This window comes from Gymnogyps californianus, chromosome 2 (assembly GCF_018139145.2).
Source record: "Gymnogyps californianus isolate 813 chromosome 2, ASM1813914v2, whole genome shotgun sequence".
Classification (NCBI taxonomy): Eukaryota; Metazoa; Chordata; class Aves; order Accipitriformes; family Cathartidae; genus Gymnogyps; species Gymnogyps californianus.
The window spans coordinates 4,260,924-4,278,077 of record NC_059472.1 but is presented as its reverse complement, the minus strand read 5'-3'; positions in this window follow the sequence as shown (position 1 = coordinate 4,278,077).

Below are 17,154 nucleotides of genomic sequence, written 5' to 3'. Positions count from 1 at the left end.
TTTCAGACCATATTCTTTACAAACTTTTACATATCTTGTAAACGTTAACCACTCCTCAAGGAAAACTTTTAATCCTAAACAGATATTGGGAGGATGGAGCAGATGGCCTCAAGAGGCCCTTTCCAACCTAGGTTTCTGTAATATCATATACAGATGACAATAACAGAACAGGAAAGAAGCCGTAACAACATTAGAGGTGCTACAAAATAAGAAAGTTCCTCAGCCAAAGAAAACTTGCCAAGTAAACCAATTATCTACATGAATTCACTGAGGAACAAAAAAACCCCTGTATTTTAAAGAAAGAATACTACTATTACTTCTATACCCGTGGAGATGGTTTTGGGCAGTATAGTCCTCAAATAGGCTTTGTGGATCCTGTCACAAATAGTTTTTTCTATGATTTATGGATGCCTTGAGTACCAGATATTTCTAACACTATATTTGTTTTTATGAAACTATGCATTTTGCATTGCAGAGTTTCCTCAAATGTTTTCTTGGAAATGGAGCCGCAACTTTAAATCTTCTTTCCAAGAGTAACATCTAATCATCGAAAACAGGAATATTTTGTGAGCTTCATGTTCCTACCTCAACGTAAAATGAGAATATGGCTCCATGGACAACTACAGAGGCTCAGACTCTCACCCCATCTGCAGCACTGATCTCTTTCCAGAGCTGTGGTAAGCAGCAGACCACAAGAAATTTAATCCTGTTCTCCTGTAGCAGGAACTGACTGACTTTAACCTAACAGTATTCCCTTGAAATGAATTCAGATATTCAGTTCATGAACCGATGTCTCATTCCAGTGAAGAGTAAAGGCTCGCAGCACATGAGGAACCACAGACCACAGTCTCCACGAAGCTGAGTAGCACATGTCATTCGACAACAATCCTTCCAACTGAACAAGGAACATCACAGACTCAACATAAGATGCAATTTTCCTATTTATCTACCAGTACCAACATCATTTAGGAATACACACGCGTATTCAGCTTTTAGCCTTTGCATGACTGATGCTGAAGGATGTTGTCTTAGAGGCTGGATTCAACAGCCTGGAAGTCTCTCTCCCTATTATTCTCTGGCAGGCTAAAAAGGCAGCTGGATGTTCCTCTAATCTTTAATGAAGCTGAGATCTCATCATCTATGTCAAAGTATTTTTCTTTTTTTAAAGAGCAAATAAGTAAGCAGAAAACACAAGTCACCTTTCAAAAAAACTGCTTTGTAAGATTACGTTCGTTGAGAAACTCAAGGATTTATCCATGATCATCTAATCTATGGAGCAAAGACCTTGGAGATACGATGAATTCATTCTGACAGCACACCCGCTAAGGAAAAGCTGTTAAAAAGTTTAACAATATGATTAAAAGATTGCATAAACCACCAATTAGATTGTTCCATATATGTATTTTTTTTTCCCTTCATCATTAAAAGTGCATCCCTTATTTCTAACCTAAATCTAACCTACTTCTAATTTAGCAATCTGCAGAGCTGAATGTTAACAGCCCTTTATTATATCATTTCCCATTAAGGCAATTTTAGGGCAATTTTAAAGAGCGACGCAATAAAATCTTTTCTTATATTAGCTATGTAGAATGAGAGGCAGAAGTGGATCGCTATGAAGGCCCATTTTTCTAAAGCTTTGATCATCCTTACAAGTCTTTAAATGCTCAAACTATTTTTGCTTTTAGTAGCTTCCCCAATTTGCAAACACCAATACCTGACACAGTATTCATGCATCAATCATAACAGCACTAAAAATACCATTTGCTTACTTAAGAGTTTTTTCCGCTATTGACATATTTATTGCATTTGCCTTAGGCACAGCAGCAGCTGAATGTCCAGCACTAACTGCAAATTATCTGTTACCGTGGGGAGAGATGGAGTAGGACAATTATAGGACAGACACCTTCATCCACAAAACTTGCCAGCATTTTTTTGTGCTTTGGCCAGATCGGAAGAAATAGAGTGTACAAAACCACACATCTTTTGTTTACAACTCTACTTCATAGGAGATCCACGTCGCACTGTAGTCCTTTATCATCTTTGTTTAAATCTTTGCTTCAACTGTGAATATCAGCAGCAATGATTTAATGCTTTCATTTATGTCTGTTGAAAAGGTTAAATAGCAAGCAGCCAAGAACGAACTGCTACGAGACCCTCCGCACGAAACATGCGGAGCCTATCTTATATTTTTGAGAAGTTCTGTTTAACCAGTTATTAGTTTTAATGCAAGCTGCTGCCTCAAACACAAAAAGCAACACAAAATTAAGGGAAGGAAAAATCAGAGCACCAACTGAAGTACTGCACAGAACACTAAGGTTTTTTTCAAATCATACGTTTGATTGACAAAATAGGTACTAGGCACATTTACAGTGTGATCACCACTATATCTGACATACCTCAAATAGCTTCAAATATGCATGAGCATAGTCTTATTACAGCAGTACAAGGGTCAGTGTCAGCTAACTTGTCCTGTACCTCAGGAACATGTTCAGTTTATATTTGCTTCTATAACTGACAATAAATTGACAAATCAGTAGCTAATTAACTGTTGCATTCTTCTCACTGCCCTCAATCTTCTGTTTATACCTGCCTTCTGCTTCCCACCTACCGTGATTTAAAAACAAAAGCAATATTTAGTCTCCTTAGTTTACAGTATCTACAGGAAAAAAAAAAAAAATCTTTCAACAGTTTCCAATCGATTTCCCCCTCTCCCACTGAGAGAAACTCCTCCTAAATCACTCTGCTTATGGTTCTTTAATACCAGATTTTGAAACTGAAAAAATCCAAACTCTGATTAAGATGCCAAGAGTAATCCACATGCATTTTCCTTCATCTCAGCTGAACTCTGCCCTGAACTAAGAGGGCATGCACCTGGAAACTTCAAATTTATTTACATCACATCATTGAGCATGTCCACAAAGTTATCTATCCAGCCACCAGTAGCCAAATTTTAGACCAGGCATACTGAACAGTAAGATATTAAATGAAAAAGTTCTGGTGGAATCTATATTCAAAGAGGTTAAGAAGAGCAAGAGAAATTACTCAATCAGTACTCAGGGCAGGTGGGATCGATCTCATTACACACTAAGTTACAGAAGAGGCAATATCTGAGCAACTCAGGTAATTTATTCTCAATATCTACACAAGTACTATATACACCTTTTGCCTATGGGGAAGAGAGTATGGATAGAGAAGAGACTGGAGTAGGGTCTCCAAGAATTGGTTTTATTCAGCATCACAAAATGAGTAAGTGAAATCAAGTCTGCAGGTGATATTAAGCTCTTATGGGTAGACAAAAAGCCATGCCAATGGGAAAAAAAAAAACAGAAGAATGTCACAAAATGAAGCAAGTTGCTAAAAGACAGCAGATACACTTCAACATACAGATGCTATGTAATGCATCTAGGGGAAAAATATTCCGAGCAATACCTCCTTAACCACTTAACACTTGCACTTCCTCCAGTTCCAACTGCGGGAGGAAGGCTGAGTCACTGGTTTCTCTGAAATCATCGGCTCAAAGTGTAGCAGCTGACCAAACAAAGGCAATAAAACATTGTGTATCATTGGGAAGGGTACTGAAAACATGGTAAACATTACTGTACAAAACAATAAAGCATCCACATCTTGTGTTCAGTTCTGGTCTCTGCATCAGAAGGAATACAAAGTAGAGTTAGAGAATGTCTAGAGCAGGGCTGCTGAAGCAATCAAAGGATGGAGCATCTACCATGTAAGGCCAGACTACACAATCTGGGACCCCTCAGCTGGGAGGACATGAGGCTCACAGTGGAAATGACCACAGCTTACAGGGGAGGGGAAAGAAGAAAAAAAAAAAAAAAAGGAAAAGCAAATCAATGCAGCACCACCATTCATCAAATCCTGCCAGTATGAGTAGTAGGAGGCATTTGAGGAAACTACTGGAGATTAGCTTCAAACCAGTAAGAGTGCCCCTCTTCACAGCTGGCAGTGAGCTTCCTGAAGTTCCTGCTAGAGAAGGGTGTGGAAGCAGGGACCATCAGCAAGTTCAAAGGCAGTTGTCAGATTCACAGCGGGTTGACAAGGAAAGATGACAGGGACTAGCCAGGGAGGTACCGGCTGGCATCCCTGACACAGTGGGGATGCTGAGGAAATACAGGGCCAGGCATGCAAACTCCATGTAAACAACACCTTGTGCTGCCACCGAGGCACACTGCTGGGCTGGAGGATCACCGGTCTCATCCAGCAGCATCTCTTGTATCAGAAAGAGTGTGGCCAGCAGGACTAGGGAAGCAATTGTCCCCCTGTACGCGGCATTGGGGAGGCTGCACCTCAAATACTGTGTGCAGTTTTGGGCCCCTCACTACAAGGAAGACATGGAGGTGCTGGAGTGTGTCCAAAGAGGAGCAACAAAGCTGGGGAAGGGTCTAGAGAACAAGTCCTATGGGGAGCGGCTGAGGGAACTGGGGTTGTTCAGCCTGGAGAAAAGGAGGCTGAGGGGAGACGTTCTAATTCTCTACAACTACCTGAAAGGAGGTTGTAGGGAGGTGGGTGTTGGTCTCTTTTCCCAAGTAAAATAAAGATAGGACAAGAGGAAACAGCCTCAAGTTGCACCAGGGGAGGTTTCAATTGGATATTAGGAACAATTTCTTCACCAAAAGGGTTGTCAAGCATTGGGACAGGCTACCCAGGGAAGTGGTTGAGTCACCATCCCTGGAGGTATTTAACAGACATGTAGATGTGGTGCTTAGGGACATGGTTTAGTGGTGGACTTGGCAGCATTAGGTTAACGGTTGAACTCGATGATCTTAAAGGTCTTTTGCAACCTAAATGATTCTATGATTCTTGTGCACTTAAACTCCCTGTCATGGCTCTCTGAAGATACAGGACAGTCACAAGCTTTAAACATAACCTATAAGAATACCTACTCAATCAGAAGTGCTGTTTTAAAAATGTCAGCTATATTATAGGAATGTTCTTATCCTTTAACGGCTGTTAGCAAAAGGAGACGTGTTTAACACTGAACAAGCCCAGGAAACTTTAAAACCGCTTAAGATGTTTAAGGAGGGACATCTGTGTGCTGGCAATGGTTCAGATCTATCAGGAGTATCTCCAGCACTATGACCTATGACCATGTAATCCTCATGGAAATACTGTGACATTTTATGAAGCTAACAATTCAGGCCCTCAGGCAAGCTTAAGGAAAGCTGTAGACATGCACTCTATACATGTCTAGCTACCCCACCATGTGTACTACAGAGTGCTTGTTCTTAAAAGCAATAGCTTTAGTGGATTTATTTCCTGCCCCCCCCAAAAAAAACATTGTCTTGACATTGCTTGCTATCACTGAATTTCCCTTGTCATTTTCCATGATGGGCTCATGATATGCAGTGTGCCACCACAAGTCACCCACGTTTTCAAAAGGTGACAGGATTTTATAGTTCCTGTACTCAAATACAAATTAGCACTGCATGCCAGTAAAGCTGAACTCAGCAAGAGCATGTAGATGGTTCAGAATGCAAAATAAATGTTTTTCCAGGTACAGAAATGAACACCAAGGACACAATCAAGAACCAGAGAGAATTAGGATAAAGTACTTCAGGAAAAATACTAAAAAATAACTCAAATGGAGCTACACATCCCAGACCACAATGTAAGAGAAAACTGCTTTCTTGGGTGTTTTTGTAGAGGGGTTGGGAGTTTTGTTTTGTTTTTAAAAGGATAGCTAGTTAAAAAGATTTAGAGTAACAGACTAACAATGTAACAAAAAAACCACCCAAAGTTTCTCTTTGGAATACTAGAACAGTATTTTGCAAGTTTTTGGGTTTTCTGTTTTTGGGTTGTGTTTTTGGTTGGTTTTTTTTTTTTTTTAAGACAAATTCTTAGAAAGTTGGGAGAGTCATTTCCCTTCATGTTCCACCACTGTAAAATTATGCCGTTTCCATGGTTATGGCCCACACATGGATTCCATTGTTACAGCAGTTTTTCAGAAGCTAGAATTAAAGTTTTAAGTTTTTTTCATTTGAAGTTAGAGAACATTCAAGACGAGTGAAAGAAGGTTGAAGATAATCAATGCAGCCAGGATGGAGGGAGGGAGAAAGAGTTTAAAGGACAGCTTTCCAGTAAAGAACACACACAAAGTAGTTTGTCAAAAGTTTAACAGAAGATTATCACCTTTGCACATACATTGTACTTAAAAAAAAAAGTCATTACTAGTTAACACTTGCATGCATGAAAAGACTAACTTACTTAGTGCCTAAAAAAATTAAACGTTTTATTGATCTCAATGGGATTACTGCAAGGCATTCAAAGCAAGCTTGACAGCAGCTGCAGAAGTTTTGTTCTGTACAGAAATGGGCCCCAATAAACAAGATGAAATCTATTTTTAACAAGAATACTGGTGTTTTCTTAGTCTAGTAGTGACACTATGGATGGAGAAAAATTTTGCTGCAGTTAGAGCTTGTTCTCAAAGTGAAGCATAACATCCCTTTACAACAAATGGGCATTTCCACAAGCATATGGCTTAGGGCATTTGCAGCCAGAGCTACACAGAGTCTGAAAACAGTTCTCCAGTGAGACATGACAGTTTTGGATCTTAACGATGTAAGAAATAACAGAGAACTGAGGACAGCATGCTCAGTGTGCTAGACAAACCTCCAATAAATTTACCGCCACAGGCACAGGGATAACTCCTTTAATGTAACCTTGTTGTTTCAGCAAGTCTTACACGTCTTACTAGGGACACAGATTACAACGCTTCCAACTACTGTACTGTTTGAAGGCACAACATGCTGCAAAGTGTAATTCTGGTGGGGTTTTTTTTGGAAGTAAAAAAAAGCTTTCCAAAACCTAGGTCACAAAGGAATATTGTGTCAAGAACCATCTAGATTGAATAAATTATTTGTCAAAGAACAGAGCAGACACAGGGCAATGAGAATTAGAAAGGAGATAAAAAACCAAACATTATTATTTCTATCATTACACAAGCATACATAATTATTTTTAAGCCAAAAAGACACAGAGCTTACCTCAGGGTCTTAAATAGGAATTTAGGGGCAACAGAAATAAAGACAACAGATCAGGAAAGGGCAAGAGAGTCGTTATAGAGCTATATATTATGCATTCATCTAAACTGACATAATTTTTCTTGCTACGTTTCATGATATCAGTATTTGTGTTAGGTCAGTTCCCTCCTCCCCCAGCAGATGCACCAGCAGAAATAGGGAAAAATCTTTTCCCTAGCTTCTCCTCCACTTCTCTGTCCCCTTTTATACAGTTTTCCAGATGGAAAAGAGACAGAGGACGAATTAAGACAGCAAAAAAGATGACAAGCGAGGTAGGGAGGAACCACAGGCAGAAAAAACAGCAGAAGAAAAACACACACATACACCAGGACAAAGAAACCAAGAGAGATGCCTGGCAAAAACTAGATTATGAAGGAAAAAGAGGGGGTAGTGGGGGAACAAGACTCCAGACAGAAGAATTTCAGTACACAACATGAGACAGGCTTTCTTCTCCTAATTGGTTCTGTCATGTAGCCGGAGAGCGACTCTCAAAAGACAGTGTCATTTGTGTAAAAGGAAAACCCCCAACACGTCTGTTCTCTGCAAGAACATGATCAAACAAGAGACCCAGTTGGCTTGACAGAACACAACACACATGCAACTTCCATATTCTGTTTGCTGTGACTTCCAAACACAGCCATTACTCATATCAGCAAAGTGAGCAAGTCAAACAGTTTGTTTCTAATACAGTAGCACGCAGAGTCTAGCATGTATGATTAATGGATTCCCATATCCACAAACCCACTGAAAAACTTCAGCTTGGCATCATTAAGATTCTATCAGTCCTGAATTGCAGTTTAAGATAGTATTTTTCGCCTTAATCTGCTGCTCTATTTAATCAATTTAATGCACAGTAAAAACTTAATTTGACAAAATCGAAAGCATTATTTCTCTCTGCCTCTGGCATGAAACAGATTAAGACCACCAGAAATACTTGCAGAAAGATTTAAGATTCATTACACATTAGGTGACAGATAAACATTAGATATGATATAAACTCTATATTCTGTAGACTCAATACTGTGTCTAAGAGCTGCGGGTTTTAGTTAACACTGCAATTACCTCCCCAGCAGCTAACCCAAGTTGCGCCTCCTACACAAGCCAAAACTGCAATTTTTGAAGTCAAATCTTATAAAATATTATTTCATACAATACTGACACACTCCACAGACACTAGGGAGAAAGAACAAGGACAGCAAAGACAACTCTCAATTTATATACACTTTACATCTCCTGTGTAGGTTCCTGGCCAAAACCAGGTTGGATAAATGCACCGATCACAACAGAATGAGTTCTAGGTCCAGGTCCTTGCTGTCTCAGATGGGTAACCAAGCAGCTTACAACTCTACCCAAAATTTATCGAGGTTCAATTTAAACTAATTAGATTATCCACAGAATAAGACAATGACAGAAAGCTGCCGTGTAAGAACGTCCACACAACAGTTTGAAGCCAGAAGTTAACACACATTACAGGAGACACATCTACTAGTCAGCTCTGCCTCCAGCCCCAGAGCTGGAGGTACCCAAATGGTCCTGGGGCGAGACTGGAGCTGGTTCTCCAAGAAGCAGCTCTTGTCATCCCAAGGCCAAGGCTATGGCATGACAGGACTATTTGTACTGTGAAACGAACACGTCTGCCTTCAGGGATGTCAAACCAATTTTCCTCACAAATAATTAACAAGACAATTTTAAGGGCAGCAGCGGGGAAAGGAATCCTGACACAGTGCTGTTCACAAAATACGCCCATTACCTTCTTAGCTAAAAATCACTAAGTCTCTTAGTAACTCTGACTTACCTTATATTGATAAGTATTTAAGTACTACAGAGTATTACAGGTCTATTTAAAATGGATTTTAAGTCTATCATGATTATGTATCTAGACATGACTTCTTAGGAAAAAATATTTTTTCTAATACAAAATGCATCTACTATTAAAAAAACAGTCTGAAACTTACTATTTCTGCTGCTGATGTTAAGAAAGGGCTGTTTCACCTGAAAAGTACATAGTCAAATATTTCAGTAACAGCTTTTTCCATTTATGCAAAAGGATCATATAGTGTATACACTTGTACAATTACATCCTACTTGAACTTGTTTTGTTGATACATAAAATGCAATACTAATGGTGAATACATATGCTGATGATGTATAATGATAAAGAAAATCATGATGCAGTCCTTTAAGAATAAACAGAGAAGGGCCACAAGATCCTAATTATATAAGCGTATTTGGTACAGCCCTGTGTAGGTTGGACTCAGTGAACAAATATTTTCTGCACAAAGATAAGAATTCAAGACCACAAAGAAGCATACAGAAGAAATGTGTGCTTTTGCCTCAGCAATGAGTGCTAGCAAGCAGTAAAACATAAATCTTTTATACCACAACATAATCTGTAGGAAATTACAGCAATAATAAAGCCTAAACCAAGAAAAAACATTGTTAAGCTTTTTAAATTCTTCACTGATATTGTAGTTTATTCGTCACTCCACCATTCCACATGCCTGAAAAACTAACACCAGCTCACCTCTTTTATTATTTCAAACAAGGATAAATTATTTGAAGACTATTCTCTAAAAAGCTTTTCCTTTTCTGATCATTCATTAGGCACGGAAGACGGAAAGATGAGCAAAAAAAGCTATCCATCTTTCTCTGTTCCTGATCCAACTTGGGCAAAGTCAGATACCACTGAATCCCACAAGAGGAAGAACAAAAAGAATTAAACTTTGTCATAGTGATTATCTAGAACTGAACTGACCGTTGTTCCACACACTGTCAGCCTCAGTAACATGAACAAGGTGAACATTTTTTAATTACACTATGATCTGCTTTTCAATTTATCATGTATGAAGTGTCAGGTACCCCTAGGACACCAAGTTATTTAGAATACATTGTAACAATATCTTCTGTCTCCCATAATGTGCGGAATACATATGCAATACTTATTAAAAAATTAAATTGAAACAACATTGAGTTCATCAAGTTCTCTTTCCCCCAATCTTCTCTCTCCAAATTGCTGGTGAAGGTATCCTAAAACTCACCCTCAAAAAATCATTCAAGTGCAAGCTTACAAATGGGAAAGAAAACAGCTTACATTCCAAATTAAAAACCTTATTCAAATTTCCAATAATTATTACAAAGAGACTCATTTTCAGTGCAAGCTGTTTCAAGATCTAAACAGGTTCAGAGTGGACATGAACTTAAATTTGCTCAAAAATGTTAAAGTAATTCTGGCACAAAATCATCCACCTACTGCACAAGGATGCCAGTATTTCAGGAACTTCTGAACACATACATCTTTGCTGACATGCAGAAAGAGATCAAATTAAAGAACTGTAGTGTGTACTTATTCCAGTGTCAGCTCTGGTACAGTTAATATTTATTTCATCATTCTACAAACTAAGCATCTGTGACAGTACAAAGGAATTTCGGGCCACGTATGCTAACAACATGTCACAGAACTGGAGCTGAAATAATTTCTACTTTGTATTTGTCTGCTGCAGCCCCACGTAAGAAGAAATGCACAAGTTCTTAATAACAGGATACTGAAAGCTCAGAGCAAACCAGAGGAAGCTCAAAGAACGAATAAACTATTTTCAGCCTAAATGACAGGGATGTTAACCCTGCTGCCACATGAATGCAATTTAAGTAAGTCCACTTACCTCCTTTCTGCCAATTCCTGAATCACAGAGCAGCGACAAAGTCATGAGGTCAGAAGGAAACCTATGGAGTGTGTGTCTATTTCTATAGCTAAAAGAAAAACCACAGAAATCCTCTAGAAGAATTTGGGGTAAATTGGGCAACTCTGACCTCCAGAAAAGCAGAGCAGTAACTTTTCATATCACTGTAGCAGATCTGGCTAGATTAGGTCTGCCAGTGGCCTAAAGCATTCCCCAGTAACCCAGCAAGGCTGGAATCAGTGAATCGGAGAATGGTTTGGGTTTGAAGGGACCTTTAAAGAACATCTAAGTCCAACCCTTAGGGCGGCGACACCTTCCACTAGACCAGGTTGCTCAAAGCCCCGGACCAGCCTGACCTTGAACACTTCCAGTGGCAGGGCATCCACAGCTTCTCTGGGCAACTTGTCCCAGTGCCTCACCACCCTCATTGTAAAAAACTACTTCTTTATATCCAATCTAAATCTGCCCTCTCTGAGTTTAAAACCATTGTCCCTTGTCCCATCACTACAGGCCCTGGTAAAAAGTCTCTCTCCACCTTTCTCATAAGCCCCCTTTCTACATTGAAAGGCCGCAATAAGGTCTGCCTGGAGCCTTCTCTTTTCCAGGCCGAACAACCCCAACTCTCTCAGCCTTTCCTCACAGCAGAGGTGCTCCAGCCCTCTGACCATTTTTGTGGTGCTCCTCTGGACTCGCTCCAACAGGTCCATGTCCTTCTTGTGCTGGCGACCGCAGAGCTGGATGCAGTACTCCAGGTGGGGTCTCACAAGAGCAGAGTAGAGGGGGAGAATCGCCTCCCTCGACCTGCTGGCCACTCTTCTTTTGATGCGGCCCAGGATACGGTCAGCTTTCTGGGCTGCAAGCACACATTGTGCGAATGCATAATCTTTTAGAGCTGACTCACACTATACTACTTTTTTTCCCATAGTGCAATTACACGTCTCCCTGATCAATCTACAGGTAAAAAAAAAAAAATACCCTTCAACAAATTCTCCATAGCTGAAGAATTAACTGGAAACCTCTATCTGGTACTGCTCTTTCAAGTACACAGCCCTAAGGCTTTCCCCTCCTCAGAGTATTTCTAAAACTGGAACTCTAGAAAAAGATTAATTCCTCCTACTACCTCATTTAGCCGTATGAATCCTATCCCCTTACTGGATGTTTTTATAAGTTTTCAGACTTATTCTTACCTAAGCAGCTGTAAAGATCACTTCACTTTTTACAGTGCAAAGGAAAACTAAAAGCAATGCCAGAAAGCTTCCAAATTCAAAAAGCAAGACTGAAGACGCAGATGAATGGCACAGCATGGTACTTAATAGGATATCCAAGATCACAAGACCACCTTACGCACTTGCAATACAATTTTACCTTCTTAAAATACTTAAATACATTCTTTTGAAATACCAAATTAAAAAAATAAAAATCAAGAAACTTTTCTGAATAGATTAATAAAGCATTATTTCCCATACACCCATGTACTCAACACCATCGCAGTGTTCAGAACATCCTGGAGCAAGGAGAAAGACAAAGCACAACCACCATCAGTGTGGCCCTTTTATCCCAATGCACCTGTACACTAGCAAATCTTTCATCAAACTCATTCAACCTGCCGTTACCTGCCTCCTGACAGCCATTCTGGCTAACCTCCAAGCCCCAACCCCACCTTCTTGCTACCAGCTGGCAAGAAGCATCATAGTGCTCTGGATGGTTCAAAGTTCCAAGTGTACCAGTTTGGGGGACACCAGGCATGCACGCTGATGTCGGCAGCCTGAAATCAGCAGCTCCATTTAGCTGTGTCTTGAAGCTTCTGCCTCTGCGCTGAGTTTGACAGGAAGCAGCTTATGGCCAAAAAAGTGTGGGGGAGAGGATAACAGAGAGATGGTATGCAGCACAAGTCTAATTATTTAGGAAAACAAGGTAACAACAGACAATACTGTCATTCAGAACATGACCATAGAGAGGGGGGAAGCGTGATGTCAGGGATGGTGACTTGTAATGGTTTCATCCTGTCCAAGGGAGTTTCTGTGCAGGGAAGAAGGGCATCATCTGGTCCAAACTACCTCTTACAGAGAACATAGGCAATAAGGCTTATCCCAATGATGTACGATTACATCATACTAGCTAAAACTCATTTAGGTCACCTCAGAAAAAGCAATACCGAAAGATTTCAGGTTTTTCCCCCATAGACTTTTCTAATGAAGACATCTTCACATCTGTCTGTAGACATTAGACAATGTCAACAGGTTTGGCAATTACATGCAGCTCTAAAATTTAAAGTCTACAAATTAATTAGACACTGTTCCAAAAATCATGAAGTGCAGTTTTGAGGTTGGGCATACAGCAGTGACTTGTCGTGACTCATCCCGAGGCCTCTTTCCAAAGCACTCACATGAATGCAAGAACATCTAACTTTCACCTTTCTGACCTGTCCTACATGCAAAACACCTATTTCTGAAAAGTTTGAAGAAAAAAAAAAAACCCTATCTTGTTTGGCTTTTCAAGAAGTTAATACTAAGAGAATATAAAGTTCTAATCCTCCATTTCTTCCCCAAAGTACAAAAATACCAAGCCAGACTGACAAGCTAAGGACTTTATCTCTATTTAGGCTTCCAAGATTCAGTCTCCACAGGACTTCACTCCCCATCGTCTCCTCTGCCTCCATCCCAAACCCTAAAACCAAAGCCATTTAAAATGCAAATATGTTGCTTTTGCAGTTGGGGTAAGCCAATACAGTAGTTTCACCACAAAATGGTTTCAATGACTTGCACTCCTTTCCGTGCAGATCATCAACAGACACCTTGTCTCCTTATAAACTACTGGTTGATGGCGTCAGCGTACTACATTTGATGTCCTAAGGCCAACATGGCTCTCCCTCCTGACATCAGCTTTTACAATGACATCTCAAAGACAAAAGAACAAGGAACCCTCACTCTACCTGCTGAAGAGTTAAGACAATCTCACTGTGTTACATAAACTTTTATCAGCTCAGAGACAAGACTTCCAGGTAGCAAGCAAGTCTTTTCAACTGCTGAATTCAACAGCTGCCCTCTATGAAACAAAGTTCCTGGTGGGCTTTTAAATTTTATATTATGACCAAGACTAGAGACCTGGTGGACCTCCACCCCAACACTCTTTAGAGATAGGTACATTATTCAAATGAAAGGCAATCAATTGTAACATTGATTAAGAACCAAACAAACACACATCCAAATGCTTTTAAGTAGCATAAAATATTAAAAATAACTCATATGGCCTCATACAACAGCCACGAAAACCTATTTTTAGGCACAAAATCCTCTCATTCAAGAAAACCATGACAGATGATGAAATTTATTGAATTCACATGTATAAATTGTGAGAGCAAGCTAGCAGAAACCTACATTGGGAACATTCATGGGCTGGATTACAGCCCTGATTACTGGCTAAATACTGACATTTGTGACTGAAGGCTCTGGAAAATTGAGGTCTGACTTTTGGGTTTCTGGGAAACTGAATGCCATGAGATGGACAGTGTGAATGGTAAGAGTGTGGAATTTCCAAATATTTTACATGCACATAACATTACTTTCACATTAGAAAACTTGTTAGCAGTAGCTTATTTCTTTTTTTGTTCTATCCTTATTTTCCCTTCCCATTTAGAAGCATTTCAAAGAGTCACTTGGACAGCAAAACTAGTTAGTCTCAAGTTCGTGAAATTGGTTAAATATGTGAACCACATGTGTAAAATATACAGTAATTTGTAATTCAGATGCCATGATTTCAGAACGACCATGTGTTAAAGGATGGAGTTGGAGATCAATTAACCACAACTCAGAAGTGCCTTGAAGCTTAAAAACCAGCAATGCACAAATCAATATTTAATTTACAGTCAGTGTAGGAGTTAAAAATGTAATAGAAGTGTATATATTATAAACCACAAAGTGAAATAAATACCAATGTGCACTACTAACAGCCTCAGCAATTATATACTATGAATATTTCAATGTAATTTTTCTTAGTATCTCCTGCTTTTAACAAAAATTTGGGAACAAGCACCCCATTTAAGCTACAAAATGGCACATATGTGCCATTTTTTGCATAATCCAAAAATCCAAAACCAATTTTTTTCCCACATCTTTCTCTTTCTACCACAGGGAATTAAGTAGGCTTGGAGAGGTTTCCTTGTCCTTGGGCTGTTCACATCCCTGACTGCTTCCCCCCTTCAAATTTCTGCATTCTTCAGAAATTTGAGATATGGCAGACAAATCAAGACATGTCCTTGCTTCAAAACACATTTTAGGCAATTTTAACGCTACGAGAGAATAGTAAAAATAAGAAAATGCAAAGTCACCAGGATTTCCTGAACAGACTGCATATGACCTCGATTAGTCATCAGACCAGCTATACAGAAAATATGGACGCTGCAGAGATGAAAACCAATATTAACTGAAATGTGCCAATTTCCAGAAATTCAGCACTGCTGCCACTTAAGAGGACTGAGAAAAATAATACTTCTACTATCCCCAAAAGCAACAAGTCTTTTGTTCAATTTCTATAATTAACTAGAACTTCTATGAGAGCAAAAATTCTAGACCTGAGGCCAAGCGTTGGGCCTTTCCCACAAACTGCTTTTCAAATGTTCACAGGTTCCCGCTAATTTCTCTTGAAAAATTATTTTGAAGAAAGGGGGGAAAAAAGAAGTTCATGCTAAAGTAACAAATTTAAAGTAAACTCCACCCAACTCACGCAAATAACATAGAAATTATTTTTTCCTGACAACAGTATTTTACAGTTCAGATGCAAATTTAGGGATTAAGTATCTTCTTTAAAAATATAAACCAGGTGAGGAATTTGAATGAAGAAGGGATTACATAATCTTGTACGTAAAAACAGATGAGCCTTCTGATTGATCACAGCCCTCCCTCCCCACCTTAATACTTCCACACTTTGCCCACTAAGAATTAGGGGATGCACAACTTGCATTAGAAAAGCACGAGATGCTAAAAGACTAATTAATTCTGTATTTGTGCATTTCAGCTGATTTTTAAATCTGTGATGCTCCCCTGAATATGGCCATCACAAATTTTGTTTGTATGACGATACCTTCAAGTGGAAGTTTTAGTCAGAAAAGCTAAAACAGCATCTTCTGACCCATATTAGTCATACTGGTTGTATACAGTTATTGCAGTAATGGTGGCAACATTCTGTACAGATTTTTCTGCTGTCATCACTATGGATACAGAGACCAGCAGTATATTAAGCAATGTAACTTACTGTTTTCCTTATGTCATTCTTTCTCCTTTCCAGGGGGAAAGCTGCATTTATGTTATGTCTCCAAAGCTTTGTTTGTTACCAAAAGCAACATCAAAAATATTAATTCCTTGTATCAGTATCACGATTCAGTAATTTTTACATTACTGGAACTCTGGATTTAGTATAGAGCTCTAACTCTTATCCTATTCCTTGAAGAAGTAGAAGGGTAACTGGTAAAGTCTCACACCATATACATCTGTTTATACACACCCCAAAGCAAGTCTTCCAGGTAGCTTTGGCTTGGCTTCTCTTCAAACCTTATGAAGAGGAAACCTCTGAAAGGAAGCCCAGACTTCACCACCACCACGAGATGTCCTATTCTTCATTGACCACCTACATCTACACAAAATCTCCTGGAGAAAGTGGGCCTCAAAATAAAAAAAAGAAAAAACACCCAAAAAAGCCTCCCCCCAAAAAGACATAGAGGTCATTGTTTAACGACGACCTTCATTTAAGGTCACATCTGTTTAGGATTTAGCATAGAGCCAGAAGCACAAGGACTGAGGCTGGATACAAATATATCCTGTGCTCAGGAATTTTTTCAGAGTATCAAAGAAGGATTAATACATAACCCCTAACACCATGCAAAATGGAGGTGCAAGTTAACATCCTGTTCGCTTGCCTGTTTTTTCAAAAACAAAAGTTATTATGTAGAGGCTTCTAAGGTAAAATATTCACCATAATAAGAGTCCAACTCAAATTTATACGTAAGGTGATTTGTAAGAGTTAGCATACATTAAAGGCAGAGGAGTACAACCTGAATTGTTCTGCTTAAAATAACTATGATGCAATAGTACTCAGACTCCCAGGAATATTACTACTAGCAAAACAACACGAAAAGACTCCTAGAAACAGGAGAAAGTTAAAATACATTGAGTATTATACTATGAGAAAGCCTACCATTCCTTTTAGACATTGTTCTTGTAGCGTTCATTTAGAATAGAGGAACAGGGTGATCATAGCTACCTCAATTCCTTTGGACCTACTATGATTCTGCCAAGCTTTTATCATTCTATCCTGAAAGTTAAACCGAGTAGACTGATCCTGAAAGAGGGAAATGACAACACAACCACCTGCTTACAACACATACAAATATAACCTGGAATGCCGAACTTGGAGTCCCGTTGACAACGATGACTTTTTAAGTGCCC